Source organism: Stegodyphus dumicola, chromosome 10 (assembly GCF_044657685.1).
Source record: "Stegodyphus dumicola isolate Sdum_Otavi_A_Nest chromosome 10, ASM4465768v1".
NCBI classification, from domain to species: domain Eukaryota; kingdom Metazoa; phylum Arthropoda; class Arachnida; order Araneae; family Eresidae; genus Stegodyphus; species Stegodyphus dumicola.
Genome location: NC_140777.1, coordinates 154,629,368 through 154,656,405, shown reverse-complemented (window position 1 = coordinate 154,656,405; position 27,038 = coordinate 154,629,368). Strand labels below are relative to the sequence as shown.

Here is a 27,038-nt window from a genome sequence, read left to right as displayed (position 1 = left end):
TCCTTCAGATGAATATTATAATTTACATATTAGTATCAATGCAATACGTACCACACAGTTTTTGGAAGTTTAGCGTATCTTAAAACAGTAGATGATACAGAGAGAAGCGATCCGTTACGTGTGTCAGCAAGAGGGAAGCAAGTCGAAAAGTGACGCATTTAAGAAAAAAGCGATTAAAAAAAAGAGTTTGGGCTTCAATTGCAATCTTATTCAGGAATTGGATAAAAGGTATCAGCTTGTAGCGTTATGTAAGATCGAATCAATTTTGAAATGACACAATTTAAATTGAGGTATTATAAGTAGTGACAAATTTTAAGACAGAAAGGGAAGTACCCAAATTAAAATAAAGCATAAAAGGGTCTATAGTCAATTAAAATCGAAGTTTGAGTTTCATATTTTTATCTCTCTCTACAGATATATATATATATAATACTTTTAAATCTCTACTTTTTAAATAATATATAGTTTTAATTTGAAGGATATAATAAAGATACTGTACTAAAATGCAACATTGGTAGAATTCTGAATCTACTAGCCATGTTGTTATTAGAGTAAATACGATTTGTTCAAAGACTTTTAATTCTTGGCGGGGTGTATGGTATTTGACGGTTGAATTAAGCCAAAATGAAGTTTGATCGTTTTCTGTAAATTCCAATATTTGTATTTGTATTCCTTAAATATTAAACCATAAGCTATTTCAAGGAAGCCACGGTTCTCCATTAGAAAGGTGCCGGAATATAGGCCACTTTCTCCTTCGAAAAGAAGAAAAACGAGGTAACTTCATAAATGTTCGCCTGCACAAAGGCACATTCACCAACCTTCATAAGGGTATAACTACCTTTTTATGGAAGGGCATTCTTATCCGAGTCCGTTTTTTGTCCGTATTATTAATTCATAAAAAAAAAAAACTCTTACGCGAAAAAAAAGGTCTTCGCTCACAGAGATCACCTCATTTGCACAAAAAAATGCCGCTACCTTTATGAAAAACATGGACTTTACATAAAGATGAAAAATATTTATTTTCCACATGCTTAATTAATTAATCGGGAAGGCAAGTGAAAATGGCACCTGCATGGGTTGCCTCGACATGAAGGTGCTTGCACCATTATAAGAAAAATAACTGATCTTCATAACGATCCGTTACGTGTATTCATAAGGATCCTTTCTTCATGGCACCATTATGAAGGTTCTGTTTCTGAAGAGCAATCGAGCTGCATAAGAGTGTTGGTACCTTTATAGCAGAGCAGATTTTTGTCTTTCCGAAAAGCAATCCTCCTGCGTAAGGGTGCTGGTAATTTTATAACGGCGTAATCATTTGGAAGGTTTCTGTCTTTTTGAAGAGCGATTGAGCTGGTACATGAGTTTCACTAGTACGACTTTGTGGCCTCTCCTTCTCGCTTGCATCACCATTAATTAGCAAGTGCGGCTTACGGGTCCCCGATGTGCTTGGTGACTTGGGATTTGCTCGTGGATTTGTTACGTGGCAGGTAAATAATGTATCGTTATCGCAAAAGAGCTCCATGCCTCAGTTTCCGATAATTGATTGCTTCGCGGTGCGAGCGTTTGGTTAACCCTCGGAACCACCCCCACCCGTATGTGATGCAATACGATGGCCACTACAACCACTACACTTAGGATACCCTTTTAACAGGCTGAAACTTGGTGCAAAAATTGTTGAATTATCCATTCACGAAAAAATTGTATCAGTGTCAAATGATCATGTGAAACCAGCATTCATGTCTAATACGGATGTCACCTTTCGTCTCAGGACTGCCACAGTTGCTTTACACCGGCACACCCTTACGAAGGTTTTTGTCTTTTCGAAGATCGGTCGACCTGCACAAGAGTACTGGTACTTTTATAACGGGGGACTCGCATGAAGCGCTCGCCATATTGTATGCATTGTAATTAATATTCATCAACAACTAATAAAATTATCTTCCTAACGGTATTATTTTTATCAGATTTCATTGCGTTGATAAAAAGAAAAATAGGTTTTTTATTACTGAAATACTATATATGATTAAGTGTTCCTAAGATAATCATAAAGTCGAAATTAATTTGTGTAATTCTTTGACAATAGTATTAAAATATGAAAAAATGCAATGATATCGAAGCACATATAGTTTTGTATCTTTAATCGGAAATAATAAACTGGGGTCATTTTTAGATTACAAGTCAAACAACGCTGGGTAGTTTAATCAACAGAATCCATTAAATCAGTTTTATTTTTAACAGGAGATGATAAAAAAAATTTTAAAAAAAACCCGTAAAGCATTCTTATTTCTAAACTAAAAAGGGAGGGAAAAGTTCTTTTTCATTTTCATCAATAAATATCTAACCCCGCTCTTTTTTTTTTTTTTTTTTTTTTTTTTAATCGCTTAGTTAACAACCATTCTGATCGTAGTTGAGTCAAAAGTTGTGGCAAAGAAATTTAATTGCTAATTATTTGAATTCTTTTTTCTGGTATGAAAATCGTTTCTGCGCGATACACAGCAAATTAATATTTTTTTAAATCTTTTCCTAATAGTTTCTGATTTCAGCTTATCTTTCAGCTTTGAAATAAACAGAAATTCTTTCCAAATCTAGTACAAGGGCAACTACTTTAATTTATTTATATTTCTTTTTTTTTCCTCCTGCTCTAAGAAGCAAAGAAAGACGTACTTTGTTTAAATTTACAAAAAATGTTACAATTTTTGAAAAAATAACAATTCCGTACAAGAAACCTGTGCTCGTATTCGTTGTCCGACCGTCGTACAGGCAATAAAATTCTTGTCTAGATCTCCGGGAAACCGAGGTGTACTCTGCGTGTTCACGGGGTGAGATGCATAGAAAAGAACTAATACAGCATTGTTAGAAATAACAATAAGTTTATTGGTTTAAGATTTATAAACTACTGCATTAAAATGTAAGAAAACCAGAATAAAAAAAAAAAGTTTGAGCAAAAATATACTCGTACTCTGCGACCGTAATTTGTTTAAATGGGCATATCAGTGTCTTAAAGCTAGTAAAAACTGAGGCTGAGCACCAGAGCCACAGAAATCGCTGCGGTGTAACCGGGCAACAAAGTTATATAACAAAGTCTAAAATTTTTTAGAATTTAAGAAGTAGGGTGACAGATTTTAACAGCTCCAGAGCTGGGTTTTTGCCGATAAGCTCTTTTAAGCTTTAAGCTCTTTTATAACCGACGGCGAATTCAGGATGATACCCTAATTACAATTTATAATTGAAAATAACGGTAAAAAAAGCGACTTTGTGAAGGGCAACTTAAGTAATAGTTCCTTATCACAGAAGAGCCCACCATCAGCCGAGCGGTAAATTCACCGAGAATTGGTAGTTCAATCCGGGTTCTATCATCAGCCGAGCGGTAAATTCACCGAGAACTGGCAGTTCAATCCGGGTTCTAAATCCGCTGAATGGACTGGCTGCCTGAGAGGTTTTCGTGGCTTTTCTTATATGTAAAATAAATATACGGCTGTTTCCCTTTAAATGTCCTCCACGAAGGCATTCTTTTCCTTATGCATATAGCATTTGTGTCTGTGGCCGTAATTCAAACGATCCAATGCGATAAAATTCTTAGCGAAGCGGAAGTATTTTTCTTTCAGTTCTTATTGGAGAAGAAATTCAAGGCAAGGAAAGATTGTTGATTTTTTTTTTTTTTTTTCCTTTTGGGAAGAAAGCCTACTTATTGTTTTATTCTGATGCTAGGGTTTATATTGTGTCCCTGCGGCATACAAGTATACTTCTTATATAACATGGCTCTTATTATTTCAAAAAGAGAAAAATTCTCTTGAACCTGAGCTGTTCCATACATTAATTAGAAAGGCATTATTATTACAAGCAAATGATACAAACTTGAATGTTTCCTTCCAATAATTAGAATTATTCTTAAATTTCTGCTTCTCATAGCTCTTTGTGATGCTGTATAAAATAAAGTTATCTAGAGGAAAAACTGTTTGATGACAAGTTTACTGTATACATGACAGGCCGTCGAGTTTTGAAGCATTAGTTCTTCGGTTCCATTAATATAGATTTATACAATTATATAAAAAATGTGAGTCAAATTGAGCATAATTCCAAGCCGGGACTAATATTTTAGTTATATTACAAAAACAGAATCACATAAGAATTAATTCTAATTCTAAATGCCTATTTATTAACACTGTTGCGTTCTTACTACAAAAATGGAATCAATACGTTTGTTTTTCTGCCCCCCCACAAATGGATGCCCATGAGGCGACAGCTGCTTCACTCTTTCTAATTCCAATCATCTGAAAATAATCATTCTTACTCTCTTATAATCAAACTATGCTCGTTTGTTGTTCGATATTTCTATTTACTCAGCCTGAATGCAAATTATTGCACTGAGGTTCAGATTGCACAAAATTAATCTTCCTTAACAGGAGTGTGGTGAACTCTGCATAATCAATAGCATTTCCCTTCAGCCAGTTAAGAAAGCCAAGTGTGCTGTAATTAGTGCTGCTAAATTTCATCTATCCCTGCGGACTCGCACGACGTATCTCTCATCCTGGTCATTATCCTATCTCTGGCTCCTTTCCGCGTGTCCATGATTTTCGGAACTGAGATTAATCGTGGGCGGTTCCCGCGCCCGTGATGTTTACATGCGTCAAAAACCGGTTCGCGTTGCCGCCTTTCTGATGTTAGCCTTCGGTGGACAGCATGCCCTCCTGGTTTGCCAACCTCGCTATGCGCTATCATAACTAGATTAAGACGGCGTACCCCTTTCTTGTTTCGAGTTATGGTAATTGCGACCCTTAGGTCCCACGTGGGCGGAGATGGTAACAATGATGGAGGATTCTCACCTGCATGGCATACTATTGTCGTATCAGCGGTATCAGATACAACTGAGGCGATGCCAAAAGGGAAAAAAAAATGTCATTGGCTTCAGCCCTCTTTGATATCTCACCTTCTTCTTCTATGATTCATGCTGACAGAATCCTGTTTTCGATTAATAGAGTTGATTAATGTTATGGTAAAGAAGCGAAAAGTGTAAAGATGCGTATAACTATCAGTCACCAGTTCAGTGGACTTCATTAACCTACTTACAGAATTAAGTTTTTTTTTTTTTTTTTTTTTTTTTTTTCATTACTTCAGGCAATGAGAGAACTTCTATGATTTAAAATAATTTTAATAATATGAGTGTTTCACAAACACAAAATAATAGTCAAGTGTCTTCGTATTGCGATCGCCTATAGTAAATATTATTAATATTTTACATGCGAGACAAACTGATTTTTATAGAGTAATAGCAGATTCATGCCCAGGAACTAGAACGCTAAGCCAATTAATTATGCATTAAAGCAGTGCCATTTTAGTATATAATTAATACGAATAACAGAACTCCTTTCCAGAAATAAACAAGTAGATTGGTTGATTGATCGCAGCAAAGCTCGTGGGGACTAGCTGCCTAAAAGGGAGGTTTTTGTGTAAAACTAAAATATTGGATGGCATCCACGTTACACATGAGGAAAACCACATAAAACCATACAGCCAGTATGTTCATCGGATTAGGATTATTTAAATATTGAAAAAGCATTCGAGAGCTACCTGTCTAAGCAGACAGAATGGCACTGCTTTAATGCATAATTAATTGGCTTAGCGTTCTAGTTCCTGGGCATGAATCTGCTATTACTCTATAAAAATCAGTTTGACTCGCATATAAAATATTAATAATATTTACTATAGGCGATCGCAATACGAAGCCTTTGGGGAGTGCGTTTTACCAAAAACTGACTCTATACATGAGGAAAACCACGAATATTGTCGAGGAGCCGACCTGTTTCTGGTATATGAAATCACACCAAACTACTAATATTCAGCGGTTTTGCTGCTCAGCTGCTGGTGGACCCTGTCCATTTGATGTTGAGCTTCGATCGGACTACCAAGTGTTCAGTGGTCTTATCCTCTCGAATCCTGCTTGTTAAAATAAACAAAATTTATTTTAGTTTGGTTTTATTTTTCATACTAACTTGTATAAGCGTATAAGAATAAAGAAATTATGTAAACTTAACGGAAACTTCAATGTCCAGTTTATTAATTGCTTCTGTCTGTTCTTTTTTCTTCAACAACTTCGAGAAAAGGAAACTTATAAATTATGTTACTCTTAGTGGATGCATACTTCCTACATCTTTTACTCTCACTTCAGGTTGCTTTGCTAGGAATCTAGTGATTAAATACCGTGTAAGAACTGCCATGTGTTTGGATAGCTGGTTCATGTTCAAATATTCATTCAAGAAAAATCACACGATAATATAAACTTTTTTTTGTCGGTAGCTGAAATTTTTCAGTAGTGATTGTTGGTAGTAGTTAATCAGTTAGATAATAATAATGGATTATCTAACTGATTTGTTGCAAATTTAGCCGATAGGGGGCGATAGTGAGCCCTTGAATTTAAAACTGATTTATTTACTTTTATCTTTGGAATGTAGTGTAAGATATGTCTTGTCAATTGAAATGTCTTCGTTAATGTGTCAATAAAGGATTAAAAGCTAAGTAATTTTCAATTACTCTCTTTAGAAGTTCTGAAGATGAAGAACCAGGTAAGATCTATTATTTATATCCGATTTGTTCGAAGCGCTTTGGAAAGAGGATTGAATAATCTTACATTTTCGGCATTTTTAGGGTTGGGAAAAAGTGAGTTATATTGAAACAGCGTCGTTTGAATTACCGTTAAGTGATACCTTAGTATATTAAGATACAGTTAAGAATAACCTAAGTTTTACATAATTTCTTTTGCGCTTTTGCAGCTGAAGATGATGGTTCGGTAAAACCATCGAAACTAGTCCTTCTAAATTAATACCTTAGTATATGTAAATTCTTTTCGTGTTCTGAATATTTCCGTATATTTTCTGTTTGCTTATTTTTTATTTCATTTAAATTTTAAGGAATTTATAATTTTCTTTTTGTTTTTCGAATCTGGTTTTATTAGCTTGTGCTCTGGCTTGAAAATTACCCTACACCTTTCGATCTACACTACGGAAAGAAAAAAAAAAAAAAAAAAAAGGGGGGGGACAGTTATGTATCTCCCGTTCTACTGAGCCGATTCACGAAATTCAAACTGTATGTTTCATGTTTCTAGGATATATATTAGATTTATAGATAGCATTGTTCTAATAGAGGCATTTTGACACAAAATCGGACTTTTTCTGAAATGACATGAAAATTGTTTTCCATCTTTCGATTTTACGACTCAAATTATGCCTAAATATTAAATGTTGTAAAATTTGGTGCGCAATTTACGGAGAAATATAAAAAATTATCATGGCGCATTTTTTCATCTTACGCCAAGAATAATTCCCTTGGCGAACTTCTTAATACATGGCAACCTAGTTTTCCTTTTTACAATATGCATGAGAAGGAAAAATGTCACGTCATTCTCACTTTTAAATAATTTTAACAAAGTGCCTAAACCACATTTGTTCTTGTTATCGCTTTCAACAAATATGCCAAATTTCAAAACGTGCCAATATATAAATTCACGTATATATTTGGAAATTTTGAATAAAAAACTAATTTTTGCAGGTAGGCTTAGAAATCCATCTACTTTAAGATGATGGTAAAAATTGTATAGATTATAATTCAAAATGTTTTCGAAAAATATGTAAAAATAATTAAAAAATACAAATATTAAAAATAAATAATAAAAAATAGGCGAATTTTATTTGGAATGAACCTAAATTTCGAAATGTGAAAGGAAGAAACAAATAAGTTTAAAAAAATAAGATAGATTAATCAATATACATATATATACTAATTCAGAAGTCAAACAACAAAAATCAGCGTTATACCTACAAAATTTTCACAGGACTAGTTTCGATGGTTTTACCGAACCATCATCTTCAGCTGCAAAACCGCAAATGAACAAGATAAGAAATAATGATTAGATAAGATAAGAAAGCCTGGACAAGAATAAGCAAGTGGCGCCATCTGTTGGCGAAACCAGAACTAAAACATAATTTCTCTAAAAGCCGAAGGCAAATTTGGATTGGAATTAGGATCGTTAACTAGAACAGAAAGATTTTTATGAATGTGAAATGCCTCTAGAAAATCCAGTTCTCCAATGGAAGATGATTTTTGAATAATTTTGGCAGCAGCAAAATTGAAAGTGTGATTTTCGGACCAACAATGTTGAGCAACAGAAGACCTCTGTGTTTCCTTTTTTCTAACATATGCCTCATGTTCTTTGACGCGAAATTTTAAGGCTCTCTTAGTTTGGCCAATGTAAATTAAACCGCACTGGCAAGGAATCCTATAAATACCCCAGGAATTCATATCCGGAATGGGGTCCTTGAGTATAGAAGTTGGAATTTTATTGATGGGAGAAAAAACAACCCGAAAGTTAAATTTCTGCAAAATATGTGCAACTTTATAGCTAATTGATGGAAAGAAGGGAATGACAACAGAAATTTTATAATCTCCTAAAATAAGAGTGTGGCTTTTAGTGTGTTGAGATGAGAATTTTTTAACTGCTTGATTAATAATGTTGGGTGAAAAGCCCCTGTCAATAGCTATTGCTTTTAAATAATTTAGTTCTTCATCAAGGGCTAGTTCGGAGGAGCAAACTTGAAGAGCACGGAAAACATAGAAATAAAATGAATCTAATTTTTGTTTAGTCGGATGACATGATTTAAAGTGTGGTGGAAGGCAAACCGATGAAGGTTTACGGTAAACCGTAGTACTGAAGTTGGATGTGTTACGTATGACCAGAATGTCGAGAAACGGAAGAGAATTGCAAGTCTCAAGTTCAAAGGTGAACTGAATAGCAGGATCAATAGAATTCATTGTTGAAAGAACTTTATTTAAATCATCTTTATTACCTTCAAACAGAGTAAAAGTATCGTCTACGTAGCGAAACCATGCCGGGAAGTTTAAAGTTTCAAACAATTTTGATTCATAATAATGCATGTAGATATCAGCCAGGATGGGACAGGATGGGACTGAGGGGACTTCCCATGGTTAATCCCTCAGTTTGCTTGTAATATTTATTTTGGAAAACAAAATGTGTTTGTTTCAAACAGAGTTGAGTGAGAGAAATTAGCTCATCAATTTCGATGCAAGAGAAATGAAATTCGCGAAGTCTGGTTTCTAGACATCTTAATGCACCCTCCACTGGGACATTGGTGAATAATGATTTTACATCAAAAGAAACCATGAGTAAATTACTAGGAATACATATATATAACAAATTCAATTAACATTGAAGAACTAAACTTTTGAGAGCTAATTTTTTATAAACTGCTCGTGCGATTTTTACAAAGCTTGGCAGTTTGGCATAATTTGAGTCCTAGAATCAAAATATGGAAAAAGAAAACTGGCATGTCATTTCAGAAAAAGTTTGATTTTGTGCCAAAAAATACCTGTATTAGAATCTATATTAGAATATAAATCTAATACATATCCTAAGTCACGCTTTCGAGACATGAAAAGCGCAAGTTGAATTTCGTCAATCGGCCTACTAGACGGGAAATATAGAACTGTAATTTTATTTTATTTATTTATAATTTTTTTTAATTTCTTTTTTTGCGCAGTATACGTTATAAATACCAAGCTTTTTCATCCTTATAGATTGCAGAACCGTTTGTCAATGAACATCAAAATATCATATTCTACAGCACAGCAGAACGAATCAAATGTTAAAACCGCGAAGAGGGAGATTGAAAAAGAAAGAACAAAATAAAACCGCAGTATTTTTTTCCGGAATCTCTGATGCGGTCTGATCCCTGTGGTTTTTTTTAAAGCATTTGCGGCACAACCATTGTTGCGGTTCTGAATGGAAATCCCTTCCCAACTTAATAATCTTAATTGATAGTTACGTTCTTACGAAATGTAATAACGCCATATAGTACTTATTAGCTTTCTAGGATGAAGTCTGATGCATTTATCTTAGTAAACATGTAAACCAGTTTACTAATGAATTCGTTATTATATGACGAAGATTGTTTTCATTCCTTTTACAATAAGAAAAGCTCCGAAATTTTTGCCGGAAACATTGTCTACGATTCGAAAGATTTTGTTATGTATGTACATGAATGATATGCGAAATCTTTTGAAGGATTCAGATATGTATGCTAAGCACCCATATTACCGTCATATGTTTTCTGCTTAAGATAATTTGACGCGAAAACTGTAAACAACTGACGTCGAAAATATTTTTCGTAAATCTGTCTAACGACAATGGTAATAATGCTCAGGTAATTGTTTATGCAGCTTTCTCATAGATAGTTAGGCATTTAATCATTTGAAAATGGGAAAGTAAATATGCAAAGAATTAATTTCTAAATTTGATTCTCGTCTAAAATTTTATTGTATGTATTAGAGTTATTCGGATTATGGTAAAGTACACAATAGTTATCTGCCTAGAGGGAGGAATGCCTCCGTAAAAGACGTTTTGAGGAAAACTAGTTGGTAGCTTCGCTGCACATGAGGGAAAAGTACGAAAATTCTCAAGAAGAAATCCTGTCCGTCGGGATTTGAGCCCGGGTCGAACTATCGATCTTTTGCGAGTTTACCGCTCAGCCGCTACATATGAATTACGGCATTTTAATAAAAAACGCATATCCTTTTTTAGTTTATTTATTTTTAATTAAATGGACGAACATGTAAAATTTTTAGGTATCATAATATTTCTGATCTTACAGGACTAAGAAAAGAGTAAAAAATAGATCAATAATCATCATCTGTCGTTGCTAACAATGACAGAATTCAAAAAAATTAATAAATTTAATATAATTATCACTTCGATTTTTCAACAAAATTCTGATAACATCCCAATATCGTTGTTGTTTTTGTGACTAATCTCGCTTGTCCAAAATCAGAACAAATCCACTAAATTCATCGTCGCAACGAGGCAAGATTGGGCCTGTTGTTGGTAAGAGCCTTGAACACCACACATATGACAGTACGACTTTGCACAGCTCCGCCCCCGATTATGAAGGATAGCACCCTGGGGGATGGATCTGATTGTCTCCCAGGCCTCTTTACCTACTACCAAACTCTCAACAGGACTTTCGGTTCGCCGCATATTTTGACTGCCTCCCCATGCCGCACAGACAGTATACATTTACAAAGATCCATGCTTTTTCCGTGATTCGAACGCATGCCTTTCGGTACGGCAGTCAGAATCATTAACACCATCCCGGTTGGGCGGCACATCCCAATAAATTTAGTAAACGCCCAACAATTTATTTCGACCATATATAATGGGCATATGAACAAAAGTCTCCTAGAAAGTCCACCACAAAGGCATCCCTTATCTCAGGTACATAGTCCTAGTGTTCTTTGCCGCAGTCAAATAATCAAATGCAGTCTATTGACATGAATTTTTAAAACAATCGATTAAAAAAGTTATCATATTTATCAGTTGCGTACTAATAAAAATTCAGAACGCGATTAGTAAACTTCCAAAATTCAGTAAATTGCATTATATATGCCAAAATGACGTCGCGTGGAAGATTATGTTTTAGTTACTAAGACCGCGGTGATTAGATTGACCATTACACAACGATATGTGTGTAAATTTCACGCTAAAAAAACTGCCGAATTTTAAATAAATTCTTTGGTTGCTTATGAGATGTCCTCGCAAATATATATGATAGAAAAGTTTCAAAAACGTTGGGTCGGGGAAGAGAGTTCGAAATTTAATTTTGAGATTTCACCAAAACAGATGAAGAAAATAAATTAAATATTGTCCTAAAAAAAATATACCGAATAATATAAAGTAAATACTTCAAGAATGCTTATTTTAGCCAAATGAGCTCATTTCCTTAGCTAAAAATGCTTTTAATTTACCCAATATTAGCATTCGAAAGAATTACTGGAAGATGTTTTTTTTAATAATAATAAGCTTTTATCTAAATGGAATGATGAATATATTCTATCTTATAAATGCTGAGTGCACCAAAATAGTCTTTCCTTATATTTACAATAGACTACCTTTTGAGTCTACCGTCTTTATTAATTTTAAAGTATCGTAGTTCTTATCTGGTCACGGTAGTAAATTTGCAAGCTACCGATTTCGTTAAAAAAAAAAAAAAAAAAAAAAGTAGCTCAAGATGTGGAATATTTAATTTTTGTCCTACCTTCAACGGCCCTAAATTTTGCTCTCAGAACGATTTGAAAACGCATGACATGACTTTTCTAGTGATTTTATCTGTTTTTATGAAGTCTAGACTGCTGTTTTCTGTTTTTGTTCGTTTTGTTTATACATGCAATATTTAATATTTTACTTAGCTTAATTTTGTAAGCCCCGTGTTGTACATTTGTGGCGCACGGAAAGATTGTATACATCCAAAATTAAAAAATAAATGAACAAAACAAAACAAAAATATTTGAAAGCTTTCAGATTTTATATCACGACCAAAAGGGCCTTTTTTAACGTTGTGTGTGTTACCCTTTTATTTATTAAATATCATGTTATTCGCACTTAAACCACATAAATTTCAGTTCAACAACAATATCACAAAGTATTTAAAAAGAGCATATCTTTAGAATTCCGATAGATAGGTTCGCGCACACGAGATAAAAACGTTTTTTTTTTTTTTTTTTTTTTTTTTTTTTTTTCGTCCAGCGTTGCGATTGCTCGCTTTTAAATTGCTGAGTTGTTAATAAAAGAATTCGTTAAGTTTTACAAAATATGAAATTGATAATAAAACAAGTTTGAAATTCAAAATTCGGACTTCCAAGTGACCATGTTCGGATGGAGGATTACTTTGTTCAAAATTTGATGGCTCTAGGTACCGTCGGTTTTTCACAACGCGAAAAACATACATACATACAGATTCTTCGTTATTTAATTTCTTTAAATATAATACAGGGCGATAATATGGGGTGGCAACATTTTGAAAAGTAATTCAAACTTTCAGAGTGATTCAACACAAAATGCCGTTTCCAGACTAGCAACCGATTTGGGCTGACGCTCCTTTCGGCTAAAAAGTTACAAGTATTTCATCTAATACCAAAAACAAGCAATTAAAGCAGAAATTGGAATTTGTGCTTAATAAATAATAGTTTAATTAAGGTAAATGCTAAGCCGAATGGGGTTAATAAATCATTAGCAATGTATGATTATTAAATGGTTTGTTGTATATAGTTAATAGTTGGTAGTTATATTAATAGATATAACTGATAATTACAGCTAATAATTATAGTTAATAGTCATATATTATATATATATAGATATATATATATACTTATAGTTAATAGTCAATAGTTATAGCTAAGAGTTAATCATTAGCAATATATACTTAATAATAATAGTTAGTAAATGGTTAGTAGAGTAATTAGGAATGGTTAGTAAAATTTATAATAAGTATTCAAGCTGCGCAATGAAATAACTGCCATTGACTAAAAAGTAAAGGAAAAGAATTACTGTATACTAACAATTTTCATATGCCTAGTTTGTATCAAAAGTACATTTATTATTCTATTAAACTCGTGTTTATAACGAGAACATCACTGATAAAACTGAGCTTTCTCTATTGCTTACCCTGTAAACTAAGAGGAGGAATATTATCTTAATAAGCTGTAAAGCATAACATCGAAGGAAATAATTAGACTCATAAACATTCTATTCCTTTCAACCTTGATTAAAAAACTAACCAAGCGTATTCTTCTTTAATGAGAGCAACGTTATTTGTTAGTTTTATAGTAAATGTTACATTCTTTCATTTGTTATCGAAAAAAAATCTCTTTTTATCATTGTAAAATATAAATACGAAGCTGTTTCAGACGAAATCACATCATTTGTCTCAGGCCTTTTTAAATTTTATTATAGCGTACTACTAGTAATTAGCATGATTTCTTTCCCGATAAATTAATGTAGGATATATCTTCTTTTTTTCATGATTGCTGCCTAGGAGAAAATAAAAATTACGGTACGTTATAAATGATAATGAAATTTTGTATCTAATATGCGTGAATTTTCATTGGACTTGCTTAATCTTCGTAGATTGGAAAAGGAAGTTTTATTTTAAAAAGGAAATAATGTATTAAAATAACGGAGGCAAAATTATATGTATTATTGCAACAAATAATGGCTTAATGAAAGGTTAGTTAATGGGTGGTGAAAATTATCGTAAATTGCAAATGTGGCTATAATACTAGAGCTGTTCCTTTTGAAAAATGTTTATTATCTGTCAGAAATAAAAATTAGTGACAAGATAAACCTAACATAGGAAAGTGATCATATCATTCAGTTTCATGTTTTTTTTTTTTTTTTTTTTTTTTTTTTTTACATGCAATAGCATTCAAAGCATTTTAAAGCTGTCAGTTTACCACTCATAGGGAATGATGTCCAAGTTTAACAGTTAAAAAACAAAGAAAAAAAGCATAAAAAATAAAATCTGAAAGATTTCAGATTTTAAACTACGTCCAACGGGGCGTTTTTTTAACGTTTTGGCACTGGAGATAAAAATGTTTTTTTTTTCCTTTTTCATACAGTGTTGCCATTGCTCTCTTTGAAATCGTCGAGTTTGTTAATCAAAAATTCGTTGAAATGTCACAAAATATGAAATCTATAAAAACAAATTTCAAATTAAAATTAGAGCTTCCACGTACCCATATTCTATGGAAAATTACGTTATTCAAATTGTGATGGCTCTATGTACCGTTGTTTTATCACAGTGCGAGAAACATACATACATTCATACATATTCTTTTTTATTTAATTTCTTTAAATATAGTACTGGGCTCTAATATTTGGTGGCAACAATTTGAAAAACGATTCGCCGTTTACAGTTTTCAACGCAAAGTCCCAAAACGAAATTAATAGTCCTTCAGAGTAAATTGCCCCTTCGGACTAAAAAAATTCAAATAACTTATAATTCAAATAAAAATATTATTCTTGATTTACATGTGTTTTCAAGCAGTTTAGTCTAGAGAATTTTGGTTACATAAATAAAATCAGAAAATAAATATTATTAGAAAGATAAAAATTAAATTATAAATGAAATTAAGAAACAATATTTACAAGAGAGATTAAACAACGTCATCGAGTAAAAACTCGTATGAAAACATCAGTTAATTTTTTTGTTTTATCATCCTTATCATCCGCATCTAGTTTATCGGAAGCTGACTAATAATAGAGAATACAGCTTTCTGTATTCCTTCGGATGACAATGACAGTAGCAATAATTCAAAATAATGAGGAAGATGCTAATGAAAATAGCATATACAGTGGCCATTGGTTAAACTGACTCATGAATGTTAGTTTTTTGTTCCACATTCAAACTCAAGCGAATGAATTTGCTTATGTTTGTTTTCTGTGGTTTTCTTTATGTGTACCTCGAATACGGGGGTCAGTTTCCTTTCCTTCAAATCCTCTATGAAAGCATCCCTCCTGTTATGCAGATAGCCCTCGTGTGCTTTGCCATACTCAAATAATCGAGCCGAAATTAACATCAAAAACAGACATATAAGGCTACGTTAAAAATCATAAAGATGATAATAACACAACAATTACAATAATATAATGCTATATTATAAATGATAAAGATAATAATAGAAACAAAAACATCAATAGTAACAGTACAATGATATGCTATAAATTATGAAGATAACAATACAAAATATTATGCTGTGTTGTGAATGTTGAAGAAGATAATAAAAATAACAGCAAAAAAATAATAAACTTCTGCAATTATGACGCTAAGAACAGCACTAACAACATTAATAATATGACGCTTTACTATAAATTGTGAAAATAATTGTAATAACAACAGCACTAATTATACATCCTGAAAATGATGAAAACAACCACAATAATAATATAATTCTAGGTTATAAATGATGATGATAGAAAAACAACAACAATAATAATAATAATATATTTCTATGTTGCGGATTATGAAGATAACGATAGCAACAATAATATAATGCTCTGTTAGGAGTGATGAAGACAATGATAAAAACAATTTTAATAATAATAGTATAATGATAATGACAAAAACAACATTTATTATATTATGTTGTGTTATAAATGATAAAGGGGATAATAGCAGTAACAATTATTATTATTATTATTATTATTTATCTAGCAATGATATGTTCATAAACCATCCATCTTAGTTCTAAACTAAATATGTTATAATAATAGTTGAAACTATAAATCCTCAATACGTATAATATATATCAATATCTATACACCTATACTAATAACCAAAGAATTAATTAACAAAAACTTGTTTTTCGTATTACTTGGAAATCAGCTGGAAAATGAAAGGAAGAATTATAAACATACGTAATTACGAAATAAGTCGTTTAATTTCCAGACTGGAGCAAAATGCTCTCAGGATTACTCCTAAAACGTTTATATTGCGCAGATAAAGAAGAAAAGGTGATGAAGGTACTCGGTAATTAAAATGCCGTTAATTAAACCCACACTACACATTTGTCACATTAATTAAAACCATGTTAATCAATATAATCAAAGAGAAAATGTAACTGATATACTACCACGAATTAATAAAGCTTGAAGTTTTCAATTATTCATCTCAAGCATTTTATAAAAAAAAAAAAAAAAAAAAAAAAAAGAGAGAGAGAGAGAGAGAAAGAAAGAAAGAAAAGAAAAGAAAATCTGAAAGGTTTCAGATTTTATATTTCGTCCAAAGGGGTCTTAATCGTTTTGTGTGTAACCTTTATTTATTAAATATCATGTTCTACGTACTCAAACCATAAAATTCAGTTCAACAACAATATCGTTAAATAATTTTAAAATGAGCATATGTTTAGAATTTCCAATACAGAGTCTCGTGCGCTAGAGATGATTTTTTTTTGTACAATGTTGCCATTGCGATTTTTACATTGTATCTGCATATGACTGCTGTGGTAGTATATAACTTCATTTCATTCCAGTTTTCGCAGATTCTGGTAGCAGATGCTGGTTCGCACCAGAGGATTTGTTAGCTTATTTTATTGTATTCTTGAGCGCGCAATTTATCTCTTTGCTTCTGGACTCACTCCTGTTAAGACAACGTTTTTTTTTTCTTTTAACTTTAATATTAAACATCACTTTCTTCGAACGTAAGCCACATAAAATTTAATAGCAAAATAGCTTATCTTTATAATTCCCTATATAGTGTTAGGTATTGCCATGCACATTTTAGCGCAGAAAGCGTAGTATTATCTTTACGTCGAATTCCTTTTGCTATCGGTTTGTTTGTTAAAATTTGGCACACTCTTTTTTATTCGTCGTATTATTTCTTTAAAAAGTATATATGGTGAAAATATTTAATTTAATTTATATATATGGTATATATGGTGTATATATATGGTATTTATATATATGGTATATATGGTGAAAATATTTAATTTAATTTTTCTTTAAAAAGTAATATATGGTGAAAACATTTGCTCGTAGTATTCTTTTATTTGTGCTCTCAATACATGTTTTTGTGTTGGGTATAATATTTCTTTAAAACATAATACCTGCCGCTAACCTTTTGAGGCAACATTTGAAAAGTGGTACGAGCAGAAAGTGAGGTTTGAGACTAATAACACCTCTGGTGCTAAGAAAGGATGGTCTCACGAAGTTACGTTATTTACTACTTACAACAGTAATGTTCGGTTTTAGAGAAAAAATTATTATTGATAAACTAGGGGAAATTTTTCAGTTCTCCCGTGATCATTTTTCTTATAATCAGAAGTGAAACTCTCAAGTCTGTGATAAATACCCATGGTTTTTTATGACAATAATCACGTTTAAGCTACATATTCCACTTTACTTATTACCGTTATGTAGATAAAGTGCCATAAGTGATTCCCAATATTTTTTCATTTTGCTTGAAGTAAAATTGTTTTGTTGCAAGATGTCAGTACAATGCTTTTGCTTTTCCTTATTTTCTCTAGACTGATAACATTGTATTAGATTGCCTCATGATATGACTGGTGATTCCATAACATCATTGGGTGGTTATATTGCTGCTTATTCCGCTGGTTCACCATATGATATACTACTCACAGCTTATTTTCACTAGATGTTTTTCACCATATGTCCCGGATGATTCTTCCTATCCTGTATTGTAGTAGTTTTCATCACTCCCTATTCTCAAAAACTTAAACTTTACACTCTTTAGCTTGTTCACTTCCCTTATATGGATGTTCCAGTCAGTTCATGTTGGCATGTGCTAACTGTTATTGTTATTGTTGTTAACTATGCTAATTGGTTAGCCATTAGGCTAGATCAGATCCATGAGTCCGAGAACCATCAATGGATCCAATACGAAAGTAGGTTTTTTCTATAGGTCCTCTGTTGAGAAGATGTTCAGGAGTGAAATGATCAGTATCTCATTTCCTACAGTTCTACAGATGGGGTAGATCTTATTTCCCAGGTCAATCCTAAGGCATTTCAGGTGTCTACTTAGGAGTCTTGTCAAAGTAGTCTGCCGAACACGATTATCCCCAAAAGCAAAATCCCCAAAAGGCTTTAGCTGCCTGCCAAAATATCAGTCCCGCGTCGGAGGAAAGTCAGTAGTCGTCTGCATCGGGAAGAGGCATCAGTAGATTTAATTCTAGAGCAGATATCCAAACAGGTCAGGTTGACCATGGTCAGAGTCACTCAAGTACCTTCCTTAGCTAGAGCATCAGCCATTTCATTATCACTGAGGCCAATATGGAATCTCTGTAGTCTCTTTAGTGCTTCTTTTAGTCAATGAGAATTCTAATGTAGCTTATATAACTACAAGTGACATTTTTCTACTACGCTAAATTATTGGAATTTATTTCAATATATATTTCTGCTATGCTAAATTATTTGAAACTTCATCTGGATTTCGTACGGTTATGGATTATGAAATTTCATTTAAGATATCTTTATATTATACGATGAAAACCCTCTTCTCTGAAGAACAATGTATAATACTTTCAGATGAAGATTTAAGGAAATGCCTATCAGCTTATAAAGCTAAATGTGCAGCTAAGTTTACTCTACAATAATGCCTTACAAAATTTTAGTGTCACTAAAGACATACGATATTAATAATTAACCAATTAATAGGCATAAGTATTAATTGGTGTAACCTTCTGCATATAGTTGCTTTGAAGAACCAAAGAGGGAGAGAAAAGAAAACTTTAAAAATATAATAGTAATTTGAGCAATTATCAACAATTAGTTAATATTTATAAATTAATTAAAAGTTATAAAAAATATTAATAATCAAATAACCGAATCATTTTTTTTTCAATTTTTTGAAATTAGCTTACTAAAATTTGCTTCATACCTTACACTACGTGAACACCGTTCCCTGAAACGCAGAAAAAAAAACCTACAGAAACGAAATGGTAATTCAACTAATAGGAAAGCTTAGGTTAGGCTATTCGAATATAACAAGGCACGCGAAGGCTTTCTTCCTAAGTGGAGGGATACCTTCGTGAAAAACCCTTCTCTTATTCACATTACACATGGAGAAAACACAAAAACCAAACCAGCAACTAGCCCATTCGCTTGTGTTCGAACCCAAGTCAAACTACCCGTATTCAGCGGACTTTACTACTCGGTCATTGGTGAGGCTTATAGAAACACTATTTATGCTATTATTACGATACCATATCAAATGTTCTGTAAGCATTGTTGCTTGGCTAAATTAACCAGCCATAGCTCTAAGTGTATTAACACAAAAATCTGAAACAAACTTTTAACCTGGTATAATAATTATAATAAGCGTGGAAACTAAAATATATATGCGCTCTATTCGGGTTTTCTCTTTGTGCCCTTCAGCAAATTAAAAGAGTTAGTCCTCAATGCAGGCATCCCTGCCTAGAAGAAAAGCCTTTGATTGCTTTGTTATAATTAGTTAACCAAATAAATGATCTGCTAAATTAGTTCAAAATTATTTCTTTTGAAATGTTTTCATCTCCTTAATTGCCTTATGTAAAGTGTCTTTGTCATTCCAGTTTCTTGCATGGTAGATCAATATTTTCACAAATAGCTAAAATTTATAATACCATTGTTCTGGAAACTTAAAATTTTAAGTATGCTGTTCTCAAAATGCTTGTAGATACAAAAGCTATTAGTGTCCTCGGGCAACATTTTCTTTCAAAGAGGTGGCATGGAGAAAGATTTTCTTTCTTTCCACAAGTCTTCAAATGCTTTCAATAGCGTGTTTAATGGAGATATTGTCTCAATTATTAAGAAGTATTATAGTATCTTCTGTCGCTGCTGTTTAAAAATTCTTGTCTTTGTACCCTGATCAATAACCTGTGATAAAGAAGTTGCATTTGACGATAAAAAGAATCAGATAAAAGGGCAACGTTCGCATTATCATCTAAGTCATTAAATGAGTCAACGTAGCAAAGAATACATCAATAATAAATTAACTCTACGATATAGTTTAATTACTAGACAAACGTTGTCTCAAATTAGCAAATTAGCTTTCAAATACAGATTATTCTGCCTCTCCTTTTTTCTTTTATTAGCTTATCAAATAACTTAACATAATCATTACTGCATCATCTTATAGCTCCTGGTGTCTGAGGTTGATAAACAGCTAGTAGTTTTAATTTATTTGGTTTATTTCATTATGGCAAAGCCATCGAGGGCTATCTGCCTGAAGGGAGGGATGTCTTCGTGGAGGGCTTCCTAAGGGAAACTGGCTTGTATATACGTTGCACATGGAGAAAACCACAAAAACATCTATGCAGCCAGCCCGTTCACGGGATTCGAACATCAGCTTTAATTTGAAGTACTTTTAAGTAATTTATTTTGCTTTACTTTGACGTAAATTGAACATCTGAATGTAATTTATAATGTTTAAATGTAATTTATAATGTTTAAATGCCATACAGAAAATATAAACCTCAGAAGAACCATTAATTAGTATTATATTAAATACGTGGCTCTCCAATTATCCCAATTCGGTAACACATTTATGTTATATCCTTTCTTCAGCAATATCAAAATAAATAGTACGGTTCTTTCTATTTGCATAATTTCTAAGAATTAACAAATTCTAAGAATATTTTCTTTATCTTTTTCTTTTTTTTTTTTTTTTTTTTTTTTTTTTTTGGATTGTACATTTATGTGGTTAATTGTCAACCGCTAATTCTGAGTAAGGTTTAGAGATAAAGAACTTAAGCGGAAAAAATATTTTCATGCATGATTACCCATCATGCAATTGAAAGATTGCATGTTGTAAAAAATTAAAAATCTTTTAAATATGTAAAAGCAAATATGTTTTAATTCTAGAAAATGAGGTTTACTTTATAATAACCTGAGTCCAGAAAAAAACACTAATGAGATACAGAAATTAAGCACTTTTTAAACATAAAAATAACTCTTTTAAAGTACAAAGGACCGTATTTCAGCTTAAAATTTAATTAACATGCATTTTTTTAAACATTTTCATTTCCGGTTGCAATAAAACCATTAAAAATGGTCATAATTAAAGCTTATCTGAGCAAATGTGTTATAAAATAAAACGTATTTTTAAAGCTTCAGAAAAGAACAGTTTAATCTGTTTAAAAATAAAGCCTTTATTTTTACTGGTGATGATTTCTAAAAAGAATAACGCTTTTTTAAAGCGATGAATGCTCTAAATAATATGGTAGTGCATTTAATGAAAAGTTTTACAAAAGTATAAAATTATTGGTGATCAAAATTTCTATGCAGCCTTCGTTTATCTTCATGGTTTTATATATAAAGTTGATTAAATTGTGTATTGTTTCCCAGCAATGATAAAAATTTGTGAATCTTTAAAGTTATGTGAACAGCGAAGGAATAAAATGGTATAATTAAGAAATTTTAACCTACTCAATCAGTGTAGTTATCAAAAATCAAAAAGTCATGTGATTCCCCATGATTTAAGCACCTCGATGTTTCTTTGTAAAGAACAGCTGGTTGTATAATTAGCTTTCTAATTAAATAAGCTACATGTTTATACATTAAATAACTTTTACACTATCAAATGCATGAGTGTTTTGAACGTCTCAGGATGGCCGAGTAGTCTAAAGCGTTGCGTTAAAGTCGCAGTCCACATCTGTGGGCTTGGGTTCGAATCCTATTTCTGACAGGTTAAACGCTTTTTTTCTTGTGTTTATGCTGATGCCACTTATATTTTATTCATTATTATTGCACAATTTAAGCATTTGTTTGTTTTATTAGTAGAAAATAAAGGAATGTAATAAGCAGTGTTATTAGTAATTGTTTTAATATAATGCTAAGTTATTCATCTTGATGTTTATCAATTTTTTTAAAAAAAAGGTCAGCTTTCTCTAAGCTACCGTGATAAATCATTTCCACAGACAAATGCAGATTTGCTGACAAGACATGGCAGCTATCGCTATTGAAATAGTATGACTAATTAATATATTTCTTAAAAAGTTTGCGATAAAGTTTCTCTCCTTGCCTTTTTTCCCCTTTAATCCATTTTTAGTCTTCTCTGTAATGGAAAAAAATATGACTAAAGCAATCCTCTTTCTTACAGTAAAGCAAGTTAGAAATAAGTAATGAACTCAGTACAAATTTTTTTTTTATTTTATTAAGATGATCACAACAAAACCTCAATTTACTTCGTGATTTTATCCGATAAGAAGCTTCATGGGCCAAATTGTTTACAAATTATGGAGTAATACTTAGCGTGTCAGGGTGGCCAATTGGTCGAATACACTGCGTTCAGGTCACAGTGCACTTCTGTGGGCGTGGGAATAATGTCCTTTTTCGAATTAACGCTTCACTTTTGCCTCATATGATTTCACCCATTACTTATCTAATTTAGATAAGGAGTAAAATATCCTCTCCTCCAGACTCTTAGCGATCCAGATGGGTTTGAGGCAGCATCTTATCATAGTCACTTCGGCATTTCCAACAACTCCGCTTTCAACGGGGTTACACAACCTTTGATAGCCAGCTCAGGCACGATTTTATTCTTCTTGTCACAGCAAATGCACATAACACTGGAAAAGAGTCCATGATTTTTTAAATAGTTTAGGTATTAAACTACCTATGCTATAACTGTGAAGCACTGGATCGTTTCATGGCATATGCACAGCCCCGCTATTAATATTCCAATCAAGTTCCAATCTAGGCATCTTTTTTCGCAATATGCCGATGACCGTGTTGCTATACTTATAATAATAATAATTATACTTATCAACTATATATAATGACCTTGTTGTTTACTTCAACAGTAATGATTAAAAATTGCAGCGAAAAAATATCCAGGAGATGTACGAAAGGTGTGTTTAGCCCTATTAGAGTGTTTAAACGACGTAGATTTAGGAAGCCATGTTTTTTCTGCTTAGCAAATGTTCTAATATTGACAAGAGAGGGGAAAGTGTATCAAGAATAATACAGGAAAGAGTATATCCGAAAGCAATTTTAGACTTTAGCCTTTTTACTTCCTTGTACGAAGTAAAAGGGAAGTATTGTAATCGCGAAAAGTTTCAGACAGCATACTTCAACGAAAATATCCATTTTGACCGCTATCGAATGCAATTTAACGATGTTTTTGCATGATATCTGTACGTAAGGACAGAATAAAAGACTCGTTTCCTCCAAAAAAATTATGAAACTGCTTTAAAATTAATTCTGAAGAGAATTTTTCGTGGCGTCTGTACGAACGTATGCACGTACGTGCGTACGTACGTACGTATCTCGCATAACTCAAAAACGAGTCGCCTCAGAACGTTGAAATTTTGTATATAGAACTGCTATAACATGTAGATGTGCACTTCGTATTTTGGTTGCAATCGGCCGCACCAAACGTATATAAATATATTTATATATATATCCACTCTGTTACCCGGCTCAGTGATGTCAGTTTCTTTACTCGTATATGTTTGTAAATTGTATATTTTTTGCTTTAAAAATGATTGAATTATGTTGTTTTTATCTTCCGGTTAAGGTTTTATGCCTTTAGTAAATCTGCATGCAATATTTTTAGAATTAATCAACAATTTTAAAGTTGTTTAAGTGCCGCTAAGCCTTTTTTTGATGGCGGCCATTGATTGTTTACATTTGAAACAACAGGCTAGTGGATTTGTTGCCAATCTAGAGAAACTTAGCTTCGCAACAACAAAGATAACGCCTTCGTTTATTATTGCCAATTAAATCATGCTTAATCCTTTCTGGAATTTTTTCGAGGAAATAAGTGTTTAAGATTTACTTCGTAATTTTTTATATAGATATTTTGAGTTTTTATGTATTTTTGCCTTCTCGCGAAATGAGAACTGAATTAATTGAATGAGAAATACTCAATCGTCTGTGTGTGTGTGTTTCTTTTTTGTTTTGTTTTCTTAGCGCAACAAGGAAGTCATGTAGTGTACACATCAGATTTTTTTTTTTTTTTTTTTTTTTTTTTTTTTTTTTTTTGTACCAGTGAAACAGTTTCAATAATGCAGAATCGTTTTAAATATAAACCACCTTATATTACGACAGATCAAAAAGGAAAATGGATGTATTGTAATATGATTTACAAAATGCAGTTTGGAAGAAAGCTATTTAAGCCAGCAGTTTCAGATAAAGCCTTAATGATTCTTTACATGTACATCCAGCTTAAAAAAAATGCTGCACTAAAATTTATCTAACTAATCAGAATTTCACCTTTCAGTGTTACTAGCTTCTATCTGTCAAATCCTCCCCGCCCTTACAGCGAACCACTGAAATTTTTTGTTATTAGCTATGAAATAATCAAAGTGCTTAGCTTCGCAATATAATATTATTCTCTTGGCCGTCTAGACGATACAGTGGTTATGGGAACCGATTGCGATGCCAAAGGGTTCAGGTTCGTATCCCGGAGAAAAGACATGGATGCAAATTGTCTGTCTTCTCGTAGGAGGTAAATGAAGCCGTCCATTATGTGCCTCCATAATAAAATGACCAGCACTTCTAGCCCTAGAACTGGCGAAAGCCTAAAAATGAAAAAAAAAATAAATAAAATAAAATAAAAATTTGATAAAAAATAAAAATTTCGCGATAAAAAAATAAAAATTTTAAAATGTATTCCCTTGAAATAACGTCAGCGATTTTAAATTTACAATGATAGAACGTACGATTGATGATGCCTACAAAAGTTCAAATGTTTTAGATTTTTAGGGCAGATTTTGCCTGAAATACATTTTAATTATTTTTTAGAAACTTTGAAAGAGCGAGAGATTAAAGCATAAGTTAGGTATTATTTTACAGAAAACTTCTGTGAACGTCAAGAAAATTTCTGTTGCCTAATAAGAGAACGTGCTATCAATATTTTATCCATCTGTAAAATGTAGAAACTCTGTACTAAATATTTAAAAAAAATTACTAAAGGATGAATGAATTCCTTTCTTCTTTCCTATTCCGGCTAGAAAGTAAAATAATAAATTAAAAAAAAAAGGGGGGAAACGAATTTTTATTTCTAGCCAGACTTTTTGAAACGGAAGGAATTTTCTCGAATAAACTGGTTTATATAGTAAATGTACTGCAAAAATAGCAGATTGTAACATTTTATAACATTTTATTGATGTATTAACATGTTTAAACAATAGGAAATAGGTTAAAAAATAAGGAAAATTTCAAATTTAACGAACATTTATTTGTTTTGTTGAAGTCCTATAATCACAATTAGCTACTATAAAATTATTTTAGACTGAAAATCTGTAATTTTTTCAAAATTTTCTTTTATGTTTTTAACTTATCAACAACATGACATTAAAATTCACATAATTTATTCCTTTATACTGAAATACATGTGAATATAAAAAAAAATTAAGCATAAAAAAAAAACCAACTCAAATCTCTTTATTTAAATGGCAGGAAATGCGATGCGATTTCTATTCAAACAGACCACAGTGCAAACAATATCTGTGGGCATAATTACTTATATATAAATAAACGACTTAAAATTACATGTTTGTACACTAATCAGCTTTTATACTATTAAATGCAAGCTTTGTGTGTGTTAGGGTGGCCGAGTGATCTAAGGCACTGAGTTCAGGTCGCAGTCTCCTTCTGTGGGCGTGGATTTGAATCCCACCTCTGATTGTAGACATGTCTTTTGTTGTGTTGCAGTTGCCATTTCCGTCTTTTTTGCGTAATTTTAGCTTTTTTTAGTCTAAAGGGGCTTTGTCTCTGAAGCACTATTGTTTTCATTTTGTGATTTTGCGTCGAAAGTCTATAAACGGGATATCACTTCATCAAATTGTTGCCACCAAATATCCTACATTATATTTGAAGAAATTAAATAATGAAAAATCTGCATAAAGGTATGCCTATTTCTCGCATTGTGATAAAACAACGGTACACAGAGCCATCGAATTTTGAATGACGTAATCCTACTGCGAATATAGGCATGTGGAAACGCAAATTTGAAATTTGGAATTTGTTTTATTATCGATTTCCTATTTTGTAAATCTTTAACGAATTTTTGATTAACAAACTCAAGGATTTCAAAGCAAGCAATGGCAACGTTGTACAGAAAAAACATTTTTATCTCCAGCGCGCAAGATTGCTTATTGGAAATTCTAAAGGGGGGACATGCTCAATTTAAAACTATTTTATGATATTGCTCTTGAACTGAACTTTATAGTGAACGAAGAGCGTGATAATTTGAAACAAGATTTCCTGCATTATTTGTCTGTTACATAAATAATGTAACAGAGACTTTTTTTTTTTTTTTTTTTTTTTTTTGCACTAAAGGGATTAAGCTAACAAAATTAAGTTATACATTTAAATACATGTAAATATAAAAAAAATAATAATAATAAGTATTTAAAAAAGAAATTAAAAAAAGCATCTGAAATATTATTTAAATACTAAAGGTATAAAAATCTAAACCAGGACTATAGAATTCAATCTTTTTAAATCAAAAAATGCACAATTTACAAACATATAAGAATAAAGAAACTGAGATCATTCATCCGAGTAACCGAGTTGGTGCGGCAACCAAAATGCGAGGCGCATATTTACAGGTTACAGCAGTCCTATATGCAAAATTTTAACATTCTAAGGTTAGTCGTTTTTTAATTTATGCCATGCGATTTCTGTTAGTAATTCCACAGATTCAATTTCTCTTAAGATGCGCTTCCTGTTAGAAATTCATTAGATTCAAATTTAA

The 27,038-nt window shown here is 32.1% G+C and overlaps 1 long non-coding RNA gene across 1 annotated transcript in view; it reads left to right on the top strand.

Moving 5' to 3' along the window:
- Positions 1-27,038, top strand: part of LOC118190214 (uncharacterized) — a 283,997-nt gene that overhangs the window by 203,024 nt on the left and 53,935 nt on the right. The window lies entirely within an intron of this gene.